This window comes from Manacus vitellinus, unplaced genomic scaffold (genome assembly GCF_001715985.3).
Source record: "Manacus vitellinus isolate BGI_N305 unplaced genomic scaffold, ASM171598v3 scaffold_14_pilon, whole genome shotgun sequence".
NCBI lineage: Eukaryota > Metazoa > Chordata > Aves > Passeriformes > Pipridae > Manacus > Manacus vitellinus.
Window position 1 is genome coordinate 8,785,261 of NW_021939063.1, and position 22,105 is coordinate 8,807,365.

General features: G+C 42.6%; 1 long non-coding RNA gene across 2 annotated transcripts; it reads right to left on the bottom strand.

Annotated features, from left to right (window-relative positions):
* Window positions 1-16,921: 16,921 nt before the first annotated feature.
* LOC108638945 lies at window positions 16,922-21,542 on the bottom strand. Of its 2 annotated transcripts, XR_001920172.2 has the most exons (4): window positions 21,432-21,533; window positions 18,006-18,105; window positions 17,597-17,645; window positions 16,922-17,003 (listed from the first exon to the last, which is right to left on the bottom strand). It is a non-coding gene; the product is annotated as an uncharacterized LOC108638945 (long non-coding RNA). The 2 variants fall into 2 exon arrangements; XR_003915597.1 differs by lacking the exon at window positions 18,006-18,105 and having other exon boundaries at window positions 21,432-21,542.
* Between the last annotated feature and the right edge of the window lie 563 nt (window positions 21,543-22,105).

The following is a 22,105-nucleotide window of genomic DNA, read 5'->3' on the forward strand; positions in this document are numbered from 1 at the left end:
GCCCCATCCTCGAGAGGGGCAGTAACACCTCACCCCCCAGTTAGTAATGCTGTTCCCCAGCAGCTCACAGAGCCCGTACGTGGGGCTGGAGGTTCACAGTCCCCATTTTGCAGAGAACTGAGGTTTCTGCAGTGACTTCCCCAAGCTCAGCCGGGAGGTCTGAGCAGAGCCAAGCACAGATCGCAGGACTCCTGCACACCAAGTTACCAGCTCTGCATTAGGTTAAACTGCCCTACAAGCATAAAGTGCCTCAGAGCACAGTTTCTGGGCACAGAGTAGGAACTGCACAAAGCAGAGCATCTGTGCCGGTGCTGTACCCCGAGCTCAGCCTGCTCTGACTTTGCCCATCCATCTGTACCTTCCCCTTTTCCCAAAGGGCTCTCCCCGACCAAACACCACCATACATTTTGGAAGGATTTCCATCGTGTGGGTATTCCATAGGTGTTTTTAACTTTCTATGTTTTCAAAAGAAAAAGAAAAGCAATTAATATCTTGCAGTGACAAAGAACGTATGCTGTGACATTGGAAAACATGCATCATGTTATTAACAAAAGCTGTAGAACTAGTCTGTTACAGGGACTAAGTCAAAGTGCCAATTTTTTAATGCTGTTTACCAAATCAAACAGGCATTCTGCAGTCCACCTGTTCCTACTGCCGCTGACTTCACAAGAGTCATCTTCTGAAGCCAGAGAAATAATTACTGGACCAGTTTATTGGTGGCAGCTGGTTTGGAGTGAAAAAGACCAAAATTTGCAATAATTAAAGACCGTAAAGGATGCAAGCTATTAAGGGGACAAAGAAAGTAAAACAAATCTGTCCAGGATGGGCAAATGGACACCCTCCATGGGAAGCCAAAACCTCTCCTCCAAGCTGATGTACTCACCGTCAACTCACAGGGAAGTCCATAAAGGCGGGGCAGGGGAAAAGCACAACAATCCAAACTTCTGCATTTATTTATCCAGGAATTATTGCCCAGCCCTTGCCACTGACACAGAATTCAAAGTGCTGGAATTAAGCAATGGCCTAGAGACCAACCTGTGCCAGCTGCTTCAAAAGGCCCTGTAAAATCCCATAATGGAGAATTATACACAACATGCCTGAGGGATAAGCTGTGTTTAGCATGTGGTCTGAAGTACAAAGGATGAAACTCCATCCCACCTAGCTGCAGATGATATTGCTAATCATACAAATGACGCCAATCTGTCAGTCTCAATATCCTACCTTGTGGCAATGAGTACCACAGGCTAATTAAAACTTAGGTTAAAATGCTTCCTATTAAAGCTATTCAATGCATTGACTTCAAATTTAATTTTATGTCTCTCTTTCTTATTCAACAAAAGAAAAAGTCATGGCATTGGTGTTTTATTTATATCCATCACAGTCTGTCTCTCAGTGGCACATCCCATGTATTGTCCTCCTTAAAATAAACAGACCTAACCTTTTCAGTCTCTGCTGCATGCAAATCTTTCCAGTAAAGTATTTTCTATGCTTCTGATTAGGTTTGTTGCCCTTCGCTGAACCTCTTCTATTTCCTGCTCTATCATTTTTTAATTAGGGTAACCAAACCAAACATGCCTCTCAAGGTGAGGCCACATCACCATCTCTAGAACAACACTGTCATATTTTCAGTGTTGTCCTCTATTCAGCAAATTAATGTCATGCCGTTTCATATTTATGCTTTCCTGATCACTGCTCAGACCTCAGCAGATGTTTTCCATTGAGTTCTTTGAGATATTTTTTGTTTTGAAGCTCACCCCATTATACAATCAGCTGCTGCATCCAATTAGTAGTAACTTCCTTTTACTCACATTGCATTTTACTATCAGTATTTTGATTAATATAGCTTTGGTAAAGTCAAGGGAAATTCTTAATCACTTTTAGATTTGATTAAATTTTGGAGCATCAAATTTCAGCAATTTGCTACTTACTGTCTTTTTCAGATTATCATAAAATACTGAGTACAAGCTCAAGGGGTGCCTACCATGCAAATGTCTGTATATATAATTACTGAAGCACTCCACAGAGATATGATTTTCAAAAAATGCATGTATCATAACATAAATGAAAGCCTAATTTTTTTTAAAGCATTTTCAAATCTCAAACATCAGCTTTCTGCACCTGCACCACAAGTCTACAAGAGGGAAGGAGTGAAGTGGCCTCTGTCACTTCCCAGGGTGCATTCACATGCACGTCACCAAGCCAAACAAACCCACCTCCTCCGGCTGCTGTAACACAATTTTCAAGAAAGGTGAACATGACAGCCTTCAAAGGGATTTTAAACAAAACAATGTCAGGAAAGGTTTCATCACCCTATGTATCGCACACTTCTATAGCCTGTGAAGAGAAATACCCCTCTCAGTGAAATTCAGACCACATAAGGTTTTTGAATTCAGAATGTCTTTTTATAATGATATATTCATGCTCACTGCCATCCTTCAGAAACTTCCTTTAGAGTGAATGCTTCTCTCACCAAAAAAAAAGTGCATTGAATTACTTTAGAGGGAATCAAGTTTCTGAACATCTACAGTGGGAAGAAAAGAGGTGAAGGGAATCTTCAGCAGTTTCACATCTAGATAGATGTCCCTTTCCAAGGATTTATTTATAGAATCATAGAAGGATTTCAGTTGGAAGGAACCTTAAAAATCATCTAGTTCCAAACTCCCTGCCATGGGCAGAAACACCTTCCACTTGTCCAACCAAGTCTTAAACACTGCCAGGGATGGGGCATCCACAGCTTCTCTGGGAAATCTGTGCCAGTGCCTCACCACCCTCACACAAAAGAATTTCTTCCTAATATCTAATTCAAACCTACTCTCAGTTTAAATCCATTCCCTCTTGTGCTACCACTACATATCTTTGTAAAAAGTCCCACTCCAGCTCTCTTGAAGTCCCTTTCGGGACTGTAAGATCTTCCCAAAACCTTCTGTTCTCCACGCTGAACAACCCCAGCTTTCTCAGCCTGTCTTCATAGGGGAGGTGTTCCAGCCCTCTGATCATCTTTGTGGCCTCCTCTGGACTCGCTCCAACAGGTCCATATCTTTCTTGTGCTGAGGCCCCCAGAAGTGGATGCAGCACTGCAGGTGGGGTCTTACAAGAGTGGAGTGGGAGAATCACCTCCCTCAACCCGCAGGCCACGCTGCTGCAGTTGCATCCCAGGACATGGTTGGCTTTCCAGGCTGCAAGTGCACGTTGCCAGGTCATGTTGAGCATCTCATCAACCAACACCCCTAAGTCCTTCTCCTCATGGCTGCTATCAATCCATTCTCCCCCCAGCTTATGCTTGTGCCTGGAATTGCCCCAACCCAAGTGGAGGACTGTGCGCTTGGCCTTGTTGAACTTCATGAGGTTTGCACAGGACTGCCTCTCACACCTGTCCAAGTCTCTCTGGATGGCATCCCTTCCCTCCACTGTGTTGACCACACCACACAGCTTGCTGTCATTGGCAAACTTGCTGAGGGTGCCCTCAATTCCAACAAGAATATTAAACAGTAGTGGTCTCAGTATCAACCCCCAAGGAATGCCACTCGTCACTGCTTTCCACTTGGGTATCAAGCCATTGACCAGAGACATGGAGATAGATGGAAAGCTATGCTCCTACCAGAGAAATATTCCCAAGTTCTTGGCAACAGCCACGGACAGGAGGCATTTTGCCATATAGATAGCTGAAGAGCTCACCACAAATCACTGTTTAGTGCTGTGGTTGCTGGCAGTGGCTTCTGGGATATTATTAATTATAGGAGTTGATTTAAAAAGAATATTTTCCCCAGCATATGACATACTAAGCTGTCACTAGTTACTTATTTCTAATGAGAATTTCTGCATATTAGGTAAGAGTCCAGAAGCATTACTGGGTATTATGTGAAAAGGCTGTGTTTCTGCTGGGAGGGAAAAATCATCACATTTTCCAGAGATCGGTTTTCTAGAAAAGAAAAATAGCTACTTTCTTTTTAGGACAAAAGCAATAGTTTCTACCTCAGCTTAAGAATCTGCTGCAGGCTCTGAGTCACTGGCTTATTAGCAAAACTGTTTGAAAGAAGCATAAATCTGATTTTCTAAGAAACCAAATCTGCACTTAGACAAAAATCACAGTCTTCCACTTCCCCCTAAATCATGCTCCTTCCCTGTCCTCTGTTCATTCCCACCAACAATGCACCTGCTGGCCTGCTGCTGGACAGATGCTCCCCCAAACCTCCCGCAGCACTTTCCCTTTATCCAGGAGGCTTTTGGTCAGGCCCAGACCCCAAAGGCTGGTGCTTTTCTTCCCAACAGGGAGCTCAGCCACACACTGTAATTTCTGGATTATGCTGCAATTCCCTTTTGGCCCTACATACAGAGCAACCCCATTTGTTTTTCTTTTTCCTCTCTCTGCCTCTCTGTCTCCTGAATATAACATGCTGTCAGAACCCCATGTTGGTTTGTATCTTTTAATGGCTGTCACCACTCAGCAGCTCACTCCCCTTTTAATGGCACATTTCTCCTCTGCTTCTACGCCGAGCCATTACCACTTGGATGACCAACACTGCACACTTCTGGGGTCAGGTATGAGATTGTTAAGTTTGCTGGTGTTAATTTCTCAGTTGTTTTTTTGCTGGTGCATAGACACACTCTCTTAGTAAATCATGAGACCTAATGGAGGAGGGAGCCTGAGGGGGTGATGGAGGCACAATTTACAGGAGGTGTTTATAGCTCTTTCTTCTTTCCTCCATCCAAGCCTGTCATCTGGGGAGGCAGCACATCCTGATCTCTACCAATGCAAGATCAAAGCTTTCCAGGTCTGTCAGAACTCTGAGCCTGTCGCTATCCCTATTTACACATGTTTATTTTTATTATTGTTACCATTAATATTAATTCATCTTGACAGTTCCTGAGCAGCCACATGGGTAAGGACCCTACTCCACTAAGTGCTGTACAAACGCAAACCAAAATGACAAGAGCTTACAGCCTCAGGAAAAGCTTGCAACAGAGAAGTTGTTTAAATGCTGGACTTGATTCAGGTCAGTTCAGTGTAGATAGAGCCATGTTGCATTGTCCAGGTCATCACAGCAGTTTAGGGCCCCACTTCTGTTACTTTGAGACAGAATTAGGCACCCAGATGTCTTTCAAGTATAGGCTCTCAGGCTCTGTCCACCTTATTTTCACCAGTAGTGAAAATAGTAGAGGGACTGTTGGGTCCCTCATGACAACCTGCTCCAGGATCTTGATTGTCCAATTCATCAGTCACTGAGGTACCCAATTCCCCCCAAAGCAGCAAAGTGCTCGAGTACCTGAGGGATTTAGATGCTTGTTTCATTTTGGCACTCACACCTCTCCCAAGGTGTGAGTGCCAGGAGCACAGAGTCATCATGTTCACAAACACAGAGGTTTGCTCACAACCAATTCTGTGATAAACAGCACCAAAGAAGATGTGTGCCAAATGCAGTTGGGAATTTTACAGTTATTCCTTTAGCACCTCTTCGGATTTTGTTTAGTTCACTCCTGCAACAACAGCTGGAAGCAGTATTTCCGTCAAATTACAGAAAGATTTAGTGTTATCTTAATGTGATACAAGTGTAGCCTGAATTTTATTTATGAGGAAACACAATATGTGCTAATGAATAATAAAGACTGTCTACAAGGGTATTAACCTGTCTCTGACTGCTGCTGCTGCTTGAGCCAGTTCTCACCTTCTTAATAGAGTTCGCAAGTCACAATGGCTCTGCCACTCACTAACCTCCTCCCAAGGGAGCATATTGCAAACATTATTTGTTTTCTAAGGTTTCAGCTAGGGTTTCAGCCCCAACTTCCAACCACTACACAGCTGAGCTGAAAAACAGACTTTCCTCTCTGCCAAAGGTGCCCTGCAGGATGGCAAAGCCAACATCTAGACACCAGGGTTGTCCAAATCCACCATCTGAAAACTGATGGTCACAGAAAGAGTTTGGGAAGAGGCTCGGCCCCAGTTTCACTCCAAAAACTGGCAGCAAGTCCAGGATGTAGTCCTTATTTTGCCCTTCTCAGTTTGTCCATCTGCAATATGAAAGGGCATTTGGCAGAGCATTAATGTCTGTATCACTGCTATGGATGTGTGGCTGGTGGAAAACAGAAGTTTGGTGTAGTCAACAGTAAAATGACAGCTGCAATCAAGAATAGCACCAATATGGTTCACTGATTATCTGAATTACTTCAGGGTATCTTAGCAAATCTCTGCAATGTATCACAGCTACCAAAGGAACACATGATTTTATGCAAAGAACATTTTTTAAAGATGCAACAAAAAAACCACTGATACAAATAGCCGAGAAAACGCAGTGCTAATGGATGTTCCTTTCCTTCTGCATTATTTATCTTTCATAAAATACTACATAAACACAAATGCTCCTACAGAGAGAGTCAAAAATAGCATATTTGACTTATCTGTTTAAGAAATACTGACATGTGACAACCAAAACGTTTCAACATGGGATTCTTCAGTTTCAACAACTGTCCAAGGGCTCCTCTATTGAAAATAATCAATGCCTTTGACAGATAAAGAGAGGTAATACAGTGACTTATTTTGATCCAACTTGACAGGGGTCTTTTTGACAGTATTTTTCACTGTCAGTCTATTGGATTTGAATTTTAACTGGGGCCTGTGAGAAATATGCTTTTGGTCTTTAGCACTGAATCTCTGCAAATGAAAAGGGCAGTGGGAGAGCCGTACTTACCTGCTTTTTATTTGCCATTTTGTATCAGTCTCCAGTTTTAATTATTCATTTTTAATACCCCTCCCAATTTTTATACTCTTGAGATGTCATAATAAGGTACATTTAAACTATACTTTGCTGCTCCCTTGGCAAGAAGGGACATTTCATGCAGCTAGACTTGGAAAAGGAGCTATTTTCTAATGTCACAGTGTTCAGACTGACAGTTCAGTTGCATCAATAGCTCATTTGTTCTGCTCTTATGAGACTGCAGAAACCTAAAAGAAGTTATTAATATTGATTATTAAATACAATTGTCCATGTAGGAGCTAAGGATCTCTTCATTAAAATTCTTTATGCAAAACACATCTTTCCATTAAAATAAAAAAATAAAAATAAAAAATCAACAAAGGATCCAGATCTGAATTCTCATAGAACAAAATCAAGAATTTTTTTTAAATAATAACTTAAATTACAAGCTGCTCCTTCATTGCTGCAAAGCCGCATCAAATAGGTGAGGAGCTCTAGGCTTGCTGTTGGCAGACATCACCCTCAGACAAAGAAAAGGCAGGTGCAGGGTGAAGAGGATAGAGGGAAATTCCTCATTATTCTGTGTGTTGATAACAGCTTCTTTCAATAATTACCATCTTGAACAACTTCTCCCACTGAGCGGTCAGTCAAAATCCACTTATTCTGATCCAAGTTGTTAGTTCCTGGCTGTGATTCCACAAACATTTTCATCATATAATTTATTTTGGCTTTGATATAAATATGTGACCCTGAAGGGTTCATTATCTAAATATTTATTTGTTTCTAAGCCTAAGTTTACAGTGTAAAGTGTGAAAATTCCCTTTGGGTATAACAATGCTCAAAGAGACAAGGCTGCAAGATGGCTGAAGGTACAAAGGTACAGGAAATAAAAGGCCTTGTATTCCCAACTCATCATTCCATATATGGTTTGAGACAAGAACCGCATCCTGGCTTTTGATGTATTGTTGTTGTATATGTTGAGAGCTCAGTTGTGTTTAAATGTAGTACTTCAGCTCCTTTGCTTAACAACACCTGCTAACTTGCTTGACATCTCAAAGAGTTTCTTAAAATATTCTTAAACCTTTGGCATCCCTTCCTGCCCTAGGCTTCATGAATAAAACATTTATCCAGTCAGCAGCTTTAGCAAAGAGGAACAGCCAAGTTCCATCCATCAACGTCAGCAGCTGAATTACTGAGTGATTTCAGATCCTTTAATAACTCTGTTTCTTTATGACTGTGTTGGTAAACAATCAAATAGTGCTGGCACCTGGCTTTCAGTGAACATTAACTTTTTTTGCATTATCAAATACTACTAATAGAGCTTGTTGCTGTTATAGTTATTTCAATTAAAAAATGTCTGTAATGCTGCCCACCTTCATGAAAATGCACTGAGGTTTAGTCTTGATTTGTTATGAAGGTCATCGAGAGCTACTCACATTAAACCTGCTGGGACTTTAAAAAAAGAGCAAGGATAAATAGAGCCTTTACTTCACATATAATGTGCTTCATTTATCATTGGGATCACCATGTAGTAATACACTGCCCTTTTGTAAGGTTGTTAATAGAAACTAAGCATTTTGGGGTGAAAAACCGATGATATAAGGCTTCTGTTGTTGTAGAACTCCAATGAAGCTTGGAGGTCCAAGTACTAATGGGAAATTGCCTACAGACATTCAAAAGGAGGTTCCTGGTATGAGCCGCTGTGCTGGGGAGGAGGGGGAACAGGGAGAAGAAAAATCAGCTTTCTGAAGTGAAAATGTAGTCAGAATGTATCCAAGCACATTTGGTTTGAATTAAACGGATATTCAAGATAAAAATCTTTTCATTGCACTTTACAGTGGCAGAACAGCAGGAAAAGATTTTCCTCACACTTGGATACAAGCACCAGTTTAGCCTCTAACCAGGGCATGCAAATGGAAAGCCTTGGTATTCAATCCTCTAACCTCTCACACAGGAAAACTAATCTTAGGTATGCAGGAATAACACCCTGAAGTCAAAAGGGTCATCTAAATAAGGATGACTGGCCAGGGTACAGCCCCCATCTGCCTTTATTCACTAGGGATTTGTGCCTGGAATATAAACAGCAAATACCCTCAGACATGCTGTGATATGAGCATAACTTTAAATATCTGATCCTGCAAAAATGATCCTTCCCATCTCTGGGACAGAAACAATTACCAGCATAGAATCTGCAGAGGATGAAAACCAAGTGAAGTCCCAACAAAAAAGAGAAGAGCACAAGCCTCCCTAAGCCCATCTAGACCCTTGCTCCCAAGACTTTTGTGCGCAGATGAAAGGTGTCACTGTGGGATCACCCCAGAGACAGCTCTCAGGGGTTCCAGTATTTTCTTTCCCCTCTGGGGAGACTCTCTTCCCCCAGCACAGCATCAGCAATAGCTCCTGTGTTGCCTTGCTCTGCTGAGCACTGCTAAGCCAGGTTAAAGCAGAGCAATGTGTGCAGAAATATGGGAGGTGTTTTCTCACCTCCCAGTACAGGTTCCCCAGCTGGTAGGAAACCACAGGCTGATTGCACCAGAGAAAACGTGGTTTTTTACAGGTTTCTGCAGGTTTAAATGAGCTCTGTGCTACTGAAGTCAAGTGGCACACAGGTAGAGACCAGTAACATTTTCATTCAGAGGCATCTTAGAGCCTCTCCATAGGAAAATAAACAGACTCTTCAGTAAAATTACACCCAATTAAGCCACAGGTAAATAATTAAGCCACAGGCTTCAGTATTTAAGCATTTCCCAGTTGCTTGGATAACTGATGTGTCACCATTATGGATTAAGCTTCTGTAAGTTTTCTCTGTGGCATCTTAAAAATAATAACCAACACTTAGTTATATCCAACTGAAGACTAGCTCTGACTCCTTTGTTGGAATGAAGACAGGTACCACTCCTGAGCAGCACAACTTAGCTCATTCTTTGATTCCCAGAAAGGGTGATTGCAAAGATTATTAACCATGAATGCTCCAGACCCTTGTCACACAGTGGGTTTGCACAACTGCACATGCTAACTCGTGTAGGTGTTGATCGTGGCTCATCATGCCAACCAAACCCATTGTCTCTTTTTCCCATCTGCTCCTGGATATCCAGGTTTCATCCCCTCTCATGTACTGCCTCCCTAGGCCCCTTCCCAAAGTCCTGCACACCCAGGCTGGCTTGTGACCCTTTACTGACCGCTTCTGGGGACCACTGTCACTGGCAAAGGACAAGGAGGAGAGGTTTCCATCAAGATCTTCTCCCACCTGCACAAAGCAGCCCAGCAAGGGCAGGAGAGCCAGGTGGGCCTTCCAGCGAGACACTGCATGTCCTGCTGTCACTGGCAGCAGTTTTGGGACAGCTTTTCAGCAATCTGCCTCCCCAGATGAGCCAGAGACAGGAGGTCCCCCTAGACCTGCTCCAACACATGCAGGGCTGGGATTAGCCATGGCTTTGAGGGCTGGTTTTTTTCTAAATTTATTTTTAAAATTGCAATTCTTCCTATGCCCCGTTAAATGAAAAACATAGGACCCAATGGAGGTCTTTGCACTGGCTTTGGAGTAACACCTGTGAATATCTATTCTCAGCTTAAAAACAAAAAACCAAAAAACTCCAAACCTCATTCCATTTTCCTGCTTGATCCCCAGGCTCTAAAATTGTAAATACAAACTGCACCTCACTCATTTGAAATCTGCAATCTCTCCATCATAAACCAATCTCCAGAGAAATTAGTTACTACTTTTCTGGGAGGGATTTTTTTGTTTTGTTTGTCCACTTTAAAGATTGTGGATTACATAACCAGATATGTGGGTAACCTTTTTTTTAAAAAAGAAAAAAAAAAAAGAAAACATATTAGAAAAACAGTTCCATCTCCCCTATATTGACATCAGCTGCAGCTGAAATGCCCAAGGCAAAAAATCTTTTGTCTTGAATTTTAAAAAAAGTGTGTTTTTTCCCCCATATCCCCACTGAAACATGTTTCACACTTCACTACTGGAAACATACCCTGCAGACATTTATATCACAGGCTTTGTTATTATAAGTTATAGCAAAAGACAAAAGGAACCAGGTTTTGTAACCAGAGGGCAAATATCACAACTGCTAATTTGTTAGGGGGTGACATTTCTGATAATGCTGTTTTAGTCGAGCTACCATTCCATATTGTAATTTCATTATAGCATCCTATCACAGCACTTAATAGGAGGGACACACATGAACAGATCTATTACCTAAAACAAACAAAGATATTAGGAAACTTCTTGGGACTGAGTTGTATATTGACTTCTGGTCAGCATTTCCAGAGAATTTCATTAAATTTATGTCATCAAAAAACATAACTTATGGACCTTCTGAACAGGAACTCATACCAGCAGGAGTAACAATTGTTTTTCCCCATTTTGTGATTTATCATCCATTCCATTACATGCTACACGGACTGTCATTTTTCTTTAAATGTGTTTGATAAAAGAGTTCTTGTTCTACTAGGTCAGGTATTATTATTCACCAACATTATGTACTAACCACCACAAATGCCAGCAGCAGCTGCAGAGCTGTTGCTGAACATCAGAGTTAGCACTGGGCTTTTCCCTGCCACACACCCGTCCCATAAAATGGGGGAGAAGCTGCAGAGGGAGTAGCTCCCCATTCCTTCCCTGTGCAAAGCAGGACACATGCACTGTCGCAGCCAATACCACAGCACGAGGCTGCCGTGAGTAGAAAACAGCTGTGCCTCTCCACAACACAGCCCATCTAAAAGATTCAGAGCTGCATTTGCTCCCCACTGACCCTGTGGCTGGTTGCCACTCTCACAGGTCTGTGGCTGTAATTGCTCCATGTCAATCCCCCTCTTGCACCAACAGCCCTACCCAATTTCCCAGGGATTTTGCAGCACAGGGGTGTCAGCCACACTGCCCTGAGCGTGGTGCAAGGAATGAGACATGCTCTTGCCACCCAGCAGCCCTCGCACAGCTGAGCCATCAGCAGAGGCAGCTGTGGGCTGAGGACCTGCCCTTTTGCATCCTCTGTACCAGCAAGTGGCCTGGGAGATCGGCATAGCAGAGATCAGCAAAAGCTCGAGTCTCTCTTTGCACTGTTTGCCAGTTCTTAGATGGTCCCTTATCTGCTCTTAATTATCCAGGCTATTTTTACATGGTTTCTCCCCCCATTTCCTAATTGCCTGAACTTATTTTCCTGATGGTTTTCTGAAGATGAATTTCAGGAGCTCAGTATCTCAGGCAATTTCCAGATGCAATTAACACCACCACTCCCATCATTAGGGAGTGGCCTACTTTCTCTCCAGCACTACCATACCTCTGAAATGTTTGGAAGAAGTCCTTATTATCCTCCCCATAGCTCTTTTGCTAACATTAACTCCTTATGCTTCACAGGGCTCTCCTCTCCCTGCCTGCAGCTGGGAAATATGTGCTGCAGTCCCCTCCATTTGCTGCTTTCCTTCTCAAATTTCTGCACTGGGTAGTTGTAGTTCCCAGTCCTGGATGAAGAGCTGTGGTGCCTGTTCCAGTCTACAGTCAAGTCCCATTCTGCCACCCATCAGCAGTCAGAGTACACAGCTGACACTGCTCTAGGTGCTGCTCAGACAGGTAAGAGTGATCCCATCCCAGACAGTTTGCAATCAGTTCAGAGAAATCAAGGAAGGATAACGATTCTCTTGGAAATTCTGGGTACTGAGGCACAAACACACACAGCGTACAGCAAGCCTGGATTTACAGCTCAGTTACAAATAACCTTTTTCTTTTAAGTACCCAAGTGTATCTCCTCCTCTCTACTCAAGCTGAACTCCTCTTGACTTCAGTAGGAGTTCCTCAAGTAAGAGGAGGTGATTTGGCACAGCAGACTGGACATCCTGGTACTGGCACATCCTACAAACCCATCAGTTAGGAACCAAAACCAAAGACTTCTTTCCAGAGCTAACCCACCAAGAGCCCACATAGGAGACTAAACTTAATTGTCTGTGGCTGTTACAATATCAGATAACCCCTGCAGAGGTAAACAAGAAAACTTGAGAGATTAATATTTTCTTTGATATAAACTTTGTAAGATGCTCTGTTGTCAAAAAGCCCACAGAGATTACTTGTGCTGTAGTAGGAGGCACTTCGTTTTCCAGAATATATGACCCAGCAGAAATTACTGTCAGCTCCCCAACCAGCCGAGGGGTATCGATTCCCCCGTTACTACAGCAACCCATTAGTTATTAGATCGTGTCTCGTATGCAGTGACTAATCTGCCTCAGCGAGGTCTCGGATTTTGACACTTTTTCATTCTAATCTTTAATTAGTTTATTTGATGTGGCCTGCACATTTTATTTTTATACTAAGTAGTTATTGAAAATACAGTCAAAGTGAGCAGAGATCAAAGGAGCAAAACCAGTAGGCTGTCAACTAAACTAGTTATGCAAAATAATAATAAGTAAAAAAAAAAGTAGCATGCCATATCAAACACGTAAGCCAGCTCCACTCAACACTCCTGAAGTCGCACAGAAATCAACCCAGGACACTCTTCCATCCCCGGACTTCACTTGAAACATAAGTGCCCCTTTCTATCGCCCCCATCTCAATGATTACACCAAAAGACTAGGAAGCGTTCACCAGCAACTTTATCAACTTCCTTTGATACTTGGCTTCTTGAGGAGGAATAGACTTTGAGAGGTATCATCCCTTTACACCAAAATAGCCAGAGATTGGGTATCTTTTTATGGCTTATCCTGTCTTTGATGTCAAGTGGTAAGTGAAGGGTCTGCATGACAATCCAAACCTGGACAAAGGAGCAGCGTACTTGGCTAAAGACCTACACTCATTCTCACAAACAACTTTACATGTAAAACTGCAGATTTTGGCCACAAACATAAGCAACTTTAACTTTTTATCACACTCATTAATAAGCCCCTGTGTCACCTGACAAAAAAATCCCAGCACTGCAAACAAAAACCCTCACATTAATTTGACAAGTTTTTCATATTAAAAAAAAATCACCAAAAAAAACAAATTGAGAAAATGCAGTACCAAAAGCCAAAAAAAAAATTAAAATTACGAATTTAGGTTTAACTGAGACGCCATAATAACAACTTTTTACATCTCCTTCTCCTACATTGTAATTAATCAGAAATAAAGTTCCAAGTGGAGTCTATCCCTTCCAGCTTTCCTATTACGCAATACAAAAAAGGAAAGCAACTTCATTCTCATGCAATAAAATCCAGTAATGTCTACTGACTGCACAGGAAAGGCAATCGCTGAGTGTCTACCATGGGAAAGTTTCATTACATCAACAGTCTGCATCCTGATAAAATCTCTCTTGGTATCTCTCAAGGAAACCACACACCCCTTGCACAATTGTACAATATCAATGACAACAGATCAATGTGCCAGGTCTGCTGTTCTACTGAGTACCAGCAGAACATCAGGCATAACATGTCCGGTTATTGAAGAGCAGATGGTGAGGACTGTCAGATGAAACGACTTCAGAACTGCTGCCCTAACACGCAAAGAGCAAGCTCCAGCTCATGCCTTTCCAGGTAATGCCTCCCTTTCCTTTCACCTACAGAGGTTTAGGCACACAACACCCACCAGATTCTTGTGCACTTAAATGGATGAACATGTAAAACCAACGTCCCTCTGTAGGTTTTGACTCTGCTCCATCTCTAGATGTCAGTGTCTACAGGTTTCAGGGACATGTCTGAACTTACACAAGCAAGATGCACTTAGTAGGCATGAAAAAATTGCCAAAGTATTCAATAAGGAGAAGTTTTGCTTTAGCCTCATTTAGTAGCAAACTATGGATTCATGCTATGGCTCTTCCCCAACTTTGATTCATCAAGTGGAGGAAAAGGATCCCAAAGAAGAAGGGATTAAGGTAAATATCCAGATATCTGACTGCATGCATTTTCATTGCTTGGTATGAACCAGGCTGGAGGGCAGAAAAGGTTTCAAATTCAACCTAAGAACTGCTTCACCAGTATCCCTAGCATTTAAATTTCACAACATAGAAAAGATAGGAAGGGAACATTTAGACCACTCTCTCACCAGTCCCAGGTCACTCTGTTTAGCACAATCTCCAATGCTTCATTCAGTTTCAAAAGTCTCAAATAGGTATGAAATATGAACAGACTTAAATAGAACAGAATTTAGAATTGTCTTAATCTACATGATACAGCACGGGAGTGTACGTACGTGTGTGCCAGCAGTTTTCCAAGACACACCCACTTTGATCCATTAGAAAATTGACCTAGTATGCTCAAGGGAATGGCTTGAGTTAGCCCAAGTAACCCATTTGTGTTATTATCCATCTTGAACAATTCCCTGGATGCAATTCACGGAACTGCAGACCAGCTATTAAATCATAAAGTTGCTCTCCAGAGAAATCTAACCCAGACTGAGCTCATAGCAGAAGGAACAGTCAAGTGCTCCACCTATAAGCAGCCAAGCTGGGCATACCCGATTACCTAAATGGAAATCTGTAGGCACATTGGATTTGGCAATAAACTGCACTGTATTTTAATATATTAAGATATACATCACTTATAGGAGGTGGACAGAAGCACTAACAAAACACAAAAGGGAGTTTCTCATCACTCTTGGTGAAGATGTAGTAAAATCTTAAGGTAAAGCAAGATGCAATTGCATCAATAAAAGAACACTTAAAAAATTGGCAATTAGGAATTGGCATTTCATACAATTAGACATACAATTAGGGAATGTGACTGACCAGTGGAAGCACCCAAAGAGTTAAGTCATTGCTCCTCACGCTCTTCATTAAGAAGGTGGAGAGTCAGAAGTGATCAGTACTAACACACTAACAAAACAGACCAACTTACATTTTCTGACAAGGTATTTCATAACACATACATATACATAATCATACATGCCTATACATAATCATACACACCAATTTCATCATAGGTAAGCGACACTTTCAGCTCAGCCTTTTTTCCATAAGCCTAATATTCTACTTTTGAGTAATCCAGCCTCAGCATGTAAAAAACTGACATCTGAGGCCTTAACTTGAGGCAGAGAGTAAGATCTTAAATCTGTCCCCTGTATACCCCTAACTCCTGTGTCCCATTTGGGGAGTAAGTACAGGTGCTCCCGTCCTCTGAGATTTCCCTCCCAAGACCCTCCATTTCATCCCAGTGCAGGCCAGGAGAAGCAGTCCCCCCAGCCCTTTCCTACACTAAATGCCTTCTCAATTTCTTCTGAAGTCAATGGGGGTGCAGCACATCCCACAAATTCTCTAGGAGTTCGTAGTTCCAAGCCCAAAGGCCCAGCCTTGTTAACACTATACAGCTGAACACAAGGCCTGTCAGCCATCCCCTTGAAGTCTATTTTATTTAATTACCACTGTCAACTGTCTAAAAGGCTGTTAGCTTAGGAAGGTGAGGTGGAGAAGAGAAGCAGTGTAGGAGAGAAGGTTTACAAACGATCCCTACACATTACCTTGGTGATGAATGAGGAAGCAGAAGAGACATTGCAGCTAAGTACCAGCTCCTGAGTCTTTGTACACCATTACATAAGCAGTTACCCACAAATAAAGCACATTCTATGCTCTTCTCCATATCATATTTCACTCTAGCATATAAACAATCTGATATGCCTGTAAGCAGAGTCCAGATTCAAGAATATTAAGAAATTGCACAGCTACGGTAATAATGAAACAAAATTCCTAAGCCAGAGAAAAACCAGCTATGTGTAATTCATTATGTCACAAGACTGTCATGTTGCTCAACAGAAAAACATGCCTTTTGCCTGGCTTTGATCAGACCCTTCTGCTGCCAGAAATCACACTAAACCTATAGCAAAACATAAATTATGCTTCAGGACATCGTACATTTGTCTTGCAAACCTAACCTAACTTTAGGCACTTCTGAGAATAAAGCAACATGCATTGCAAATGTACATACACTGGCAGTGAAGTGACAAAACTACATACAGTTGGACACTACTGTGCTGGAGAAGAACATCTCTGAAGCACAAGTTCTGGCAGCATCACCAGTAAACATGTCTGTGGGCCACATCCTCACACTGGTACCGATTAGTGTAATCCCTTTACTGCAGGGCAGCTCTACAGAAAAGCTCCAGAGAAGCATGTGGTTTAACAGTGCCTGTGTGCTAAATGAGGACAAGAACCAGTGAAAGGAAAAGGAACAAGGCTGTAGTAGCCAGTTTATCATACTTGAACCAAGGACTTACTCCTTTTACATACTGCCCTTCACAGCTGCCATGCCTTGGAGGCATTTTCTTTGCTCAGAAAAGCTGTGCACCTCCCCCCATGGTGGCTGGCTGTGATCCCATCACTGCTGTATGGAGCATTAAGGTCAATATGCCTGTAACCATAAATACTGAAATACATTTTGCTAATGATCAACCATCGTCACTGAGCAAAGACAAATGTGTGCAACCGCAAACTCCGAGAGCGCCACAGCATTGCTTTCAGGGGAAGGAAATGCACTGAAGAACCTGGACTTCTTGTCCCTGGAAATAAGCCATGTCTTCATGGCCTAGTCACCTCTATAAATACAATGAAGTATGGTAAATACATCTGGGATTACATTAGACACTGAGCAATTTGGGAAGATTGGTCGACTGTGGAAATCCAAAATGGTCTCACTAAAGCAGCTTAAGTGGTACTAGCTAAGCAGGTTTGGAGCCCACATTTCAATGCACAATACCATTTTATATGGGAACTCACTTTGCAAAACTGTCTAGGCTCAATGTCCATTACTAGACTACTTGCTGATTTATTGTGTCATAAATTGGAACTTCTCCTAGTGCCCTTTGTGTTGATGATGTCATTTGAAGATCACTTCTCTTTATGGTTGGTACATGCGGTAAAAAGATTTACTGTGTTCATATGTCTCCACCAACGGCTCTTATGTACAACCTTTAAGATCCAAACACAGAGTGGGATTCAGCTCACCTTACCAACATCCCACAGCCAGGCCAGCTTTGCTATATAGGTTCCTTTTCTATAGAAAACAACAAAAGAAGAGGCATGTTCAGATCATGAGTCTTTCCACCTAGCTCAACTTGATGAATCCAAGCCAAAATTAAGTTACATACTTATCTGACTATGCTATGTTCAGTATAACAGGACAGTTATGCAAAATAATAATAAGTAAAAAAAAGTAGCATGCCATATCAAACACGTAACCCAGCTTCACTCCATGCTAGAGAGACCTCTGCCCTGTAAGCAACATAATTTAGAAGGGGAAGGGGGACTGGTAAGCATATTAAGATGGCACATGTCCACCTTATGTAAATGTTTATAACTGGTTTAACCAATTTGTATGATTATTAATGAGATTCTCCCTTCAAGCTTCACTTACCCTGGAGACACAATGAAACAGAAATAAGAAAAGACCTGAACTTGAGGCATTTAGGAGATGAAATCACATCACAATTCTCAGGTTTGTGCAGGTGTAAGCCCTATAACAAGCAGAGAGAAGCAGAGGAGGTGGATCAATCCCAATCCTTCTCCAACTCCACATGTGCACTACTCCTGCCTCACTGAGCTTTGGGGTAGAAGTGCCCCAGGAAGGGTTTAACCCTTTTGACACAGCAACAGAGTTCATCACAGGCATGATGAAAATCAAGCCACCATGTTCCACAACCGCCACTGAGCTCAGCTTCAGTTGCAGTGAAACCTCTCTGCCTTCACACCACTGTGGTTTTCCAGCCCTGCTCTCGGCACAGTGGAGGCAAGTCCAGCTGGGCCTGGCCAGGGAAGGCAGGGAGCAGCTGTACACACACCACTGCCTTACATCACCCAAAATGCTGCCCTGGCTGCACTACTGGTGGGAAGGGGAAGGATATATAGCAGCTTTTACAGCATTTCCTCCAATCTGCAATTCCTCCCCTGGAGGATCCAGTAGAGGTCTTGGCATTAACTGGATTTGAGGGAGCAGAAACCTGTGCCATGGCAGAACCTAAGGCACCCCAAATGCATGCTCAAAAAGCCACTTTAAAGACAGCAGAGGAACAGAGCAGTTGTGTCAATGTAGAACACCAGGCAGTGAAAGAAGCACCCACCTCTTCTTGTGGTCCCACCACAGGCAATGGAGCTTTATCCTTGGCTGGCACTGGCTGCTCCATACAGCCTCTCGAGTTATTTACCAGCCTTTCTCTGGCTTTCAGGAATATTTACATCTCCCATTTCATGGGAGGAACATGCAATTTGGGCAACACAGCAAGTGGAGATAGCCACATTTCTGGGTACTGGGATATTTCTCTTCCCAGGTATCTGGTGGAACACAAGCAGGAACACCAGTCAACATCTCAGGCCTTGCAAGTACAGTCCTAGCCTCTGCATCCACAGCAAAAATCAAAATTGCACAACCATATCCACCTCTTTAAGATCCTGTAGCAAAATTAGTAAAACATGCAGCTACTCTATGTCATTTTTATTGTATATAAAAAGAACCCATTACATTTATTTGTTACTTTTTGTTGCTGTCACGAATGCCTAAATAATCCTTCAGTGTTTAGAAACAAGCCACTGGGGACCAATGAGATACATTTATTGTAATTACATGATTCTTCTAATTAATTTTTGTCAGGAAATTTCAAAGTAAAAATCTCCAGCTAAATGGGTCCCCCTCCTCTTCCCTCCAGCCAACAGACACGTTTCTGAGCCTTGTTTAAAAAGCTCGTTTCCTTTTTGCCTAGTTGAAATAAAGTGGAATTGTAATTGAGAGTGGGCAGAAAGGAGAGAACATTGTCATTAGACCACATTGTTTAAATCAACCTGTAACAAGCATTTCATTTTGTTTGGGTCATTAACTACATTTGAGTGAAAAATGTAGTTTGCCTGGCAAATTGGTTGGTGTCCAAATGCCTCCAACGGGAGACTTGTCTGGTTGAAACCCAAAGACCGCAACACAGACACACAAATTTTGCAGGTGGGAAACTTAACCCAGAAGGAAACAAGCATCAAAAAAAGTGGATGCTTATCAAAGATATACACAGAATTTGATATTTACTGATCTATGAGATTGTACAGCCTGAGGCAGTATTCTCATAATTTATTCTATTCTCTCCTGTAACACAGATCACTGAATGTCATAAAGTAATTCAGATAAGATAGCCTGTAATTAGGGATTAATGTTATCAACTGCTGGACACACAGCCACTTGTGACATATGATACCCAAGTGATTTTACTAAAACAGTTTACCATATCCCTGGATAAGCCTCTAACAAAACCATTTGAACATTCGACCTCCCTTTTCCAAGGCACACCAGGATTTGGGAATAGTTCACTTACTTTCTCTCTTGCTGCAATAAATTGAAGAGTTTCCAAGCTTCCACCTCATCCCACTCTGATTCCCACTACCTCAAATTAAAAAGTCCATCTCCCCCAGCCTTTCCACATGGAAATGCCGACCCACCCTGTGAAGCTCCTACAGCTGTCCTTCAGATCCCTCCAGCTCTTCATCTTCCCCACAGCACCCCCCAAACAAGACACTGCTCAAACCTTTGCTCTGCCAGTGTGGGCAAGCAACAGGCACCTGCCCCTTGCCCATACAACACCTTGGGTTATCTGGTTTGGCTTTTCTAAAAGAACATGCAGTTGTTCACCCATTCACTTTCTGATCCCTGATAAGCCTTCACATCCTTTCCTGCCCTTCTTAGTCCAATACTTTCAGCTTCTGCCTCTGCTACTGAAAACTTAAAGCCAGGTGTGGTGTATGTATAGACATATATATATATGTTTAATTTTATTTTTTACTGAACTGCTTTCTAATAATTTCTCCAATTTTCCACAGTTCCACTGAATTCTAATGCTGATCTCCAAGGTGATGCCACCTTTCTCAAGTTGGTGTCATCTCCAGGCCCTGGCTGTAGACTCTTAATTCCACTGGCAAAGTCACAAGTGAATAGTTCCAGACCTCTGATAGGCACCATAAGGTACCTCACCTAAAGCCCTCTCCAGTTTTACAGCAAAACACTGATAACCTCTCCCCGCACATTAAATTTGCCAGTCACTCACAACCTGTCTTAGAGAATCCATTTCCTTCAACTGCTCCGGCAACAGACACGAGATGTCACAAAAAGCTGCACCCCAGTCAAGCTGTCTGACACCCCTCCTTCTGCCCTGTCATGCTATCATAGAGGGAAACTAGGTGAAGCTGACATGATGTGTCCCTGACAATTGTGCTGGCTGTTCTTTATCACCTGAGATGCTCCAAGTGCATATGGACAGACCACTGGATCATTTGCCCCACAGTGAATTCAAACAGACCAATCCAGGCTTGCCCAGTTCTTTTCCCTCTCTTTCAGAGGCACATTCTACCTGCATCTTTTCTAGAACCTCCTCAGACTTCCTCATATTCTTGAAGGTAACTGCTAATAGGCCCCGAAAACTGCTCTAGCCTCTTCTCAAAATGCTCCAAGAGCTGGGAACATCCAGGTTGCACCAGTGGCCTAAAAGCTGCAGAAATTTGGACATCTATAGTGTTTGCTGCTGCTTCAGAGAGCAAAGGGGAGATGTTTTCTCCCCACGGCTCTGGGCAAGCTCAGGGGCCCAGCACTACTGGTCTTTCTTACTGTCCCATTGACCTTTTATGTCAATCTTAAAGCACATTGAATCATGGTTTGAATTATGACCTTTCCTTTCACAACCATCACCTGCATCGCTTTTCATCTTTTCCCATTCTGCCACCATATCCCTGTTTCTTCAAATCTGTTCTTGCCCAGCCAGCTGTGAAGCTGCGTGGTATCATGTCCTGCTGTGTCTTTCTTTCCAAATCCTACCTTGCACAACCAGGGATCGGATCTAATCTGCCAGATGCTCAGCAGAAGCCTCATGCACCCCCATTTCTTTGGTGATCCATAGCTGACTGTTTCTGACAGACTGCCTGTTCCCAACAACCCACAGCAGGATCCAGGATCCCTGCAGCAGACATACCATGACCTCAGTCTGAGCATTGGCCTCTCCCCCATAGACAAGTCCTCCCTGTACAAGCTGTACACTCTTCTATCAGCACTGCAGCCACAGCCATTTTCTACCAAGCCTCTGCTATGGCATTTAAATTATAACATTGATTACAAATGAGATATGAAGTTCCTCCCTTTTATTCCTTGTGCTGACATACCTTAAACATTTGACTGACTGTCCCATTAATTTTCTCCTTGTGACAATTATGCCTCAACCTCTCCCAGTTCTTGCTCCTGCCAGTGGTTTGATGCACTGCTATTCTCTGTCAATCCTATTTTAAAGCCTTCCTTGGCAGCAGCAAATCTCTCCTAATTGTCCATTTCCTGCACGTGTGGTTGCACTGGGACAACACACAACACAGGGACAGTGTATTTGGTCCCTGCTACTCCTGCCTCTTGTCCCTTGCTGCATATCATCTTAACTGCAGTGATGCTTATGTGAAACAACCCCAAATCATTCTCTCCTATCCTCCTGTTTATGGAAAAGCACT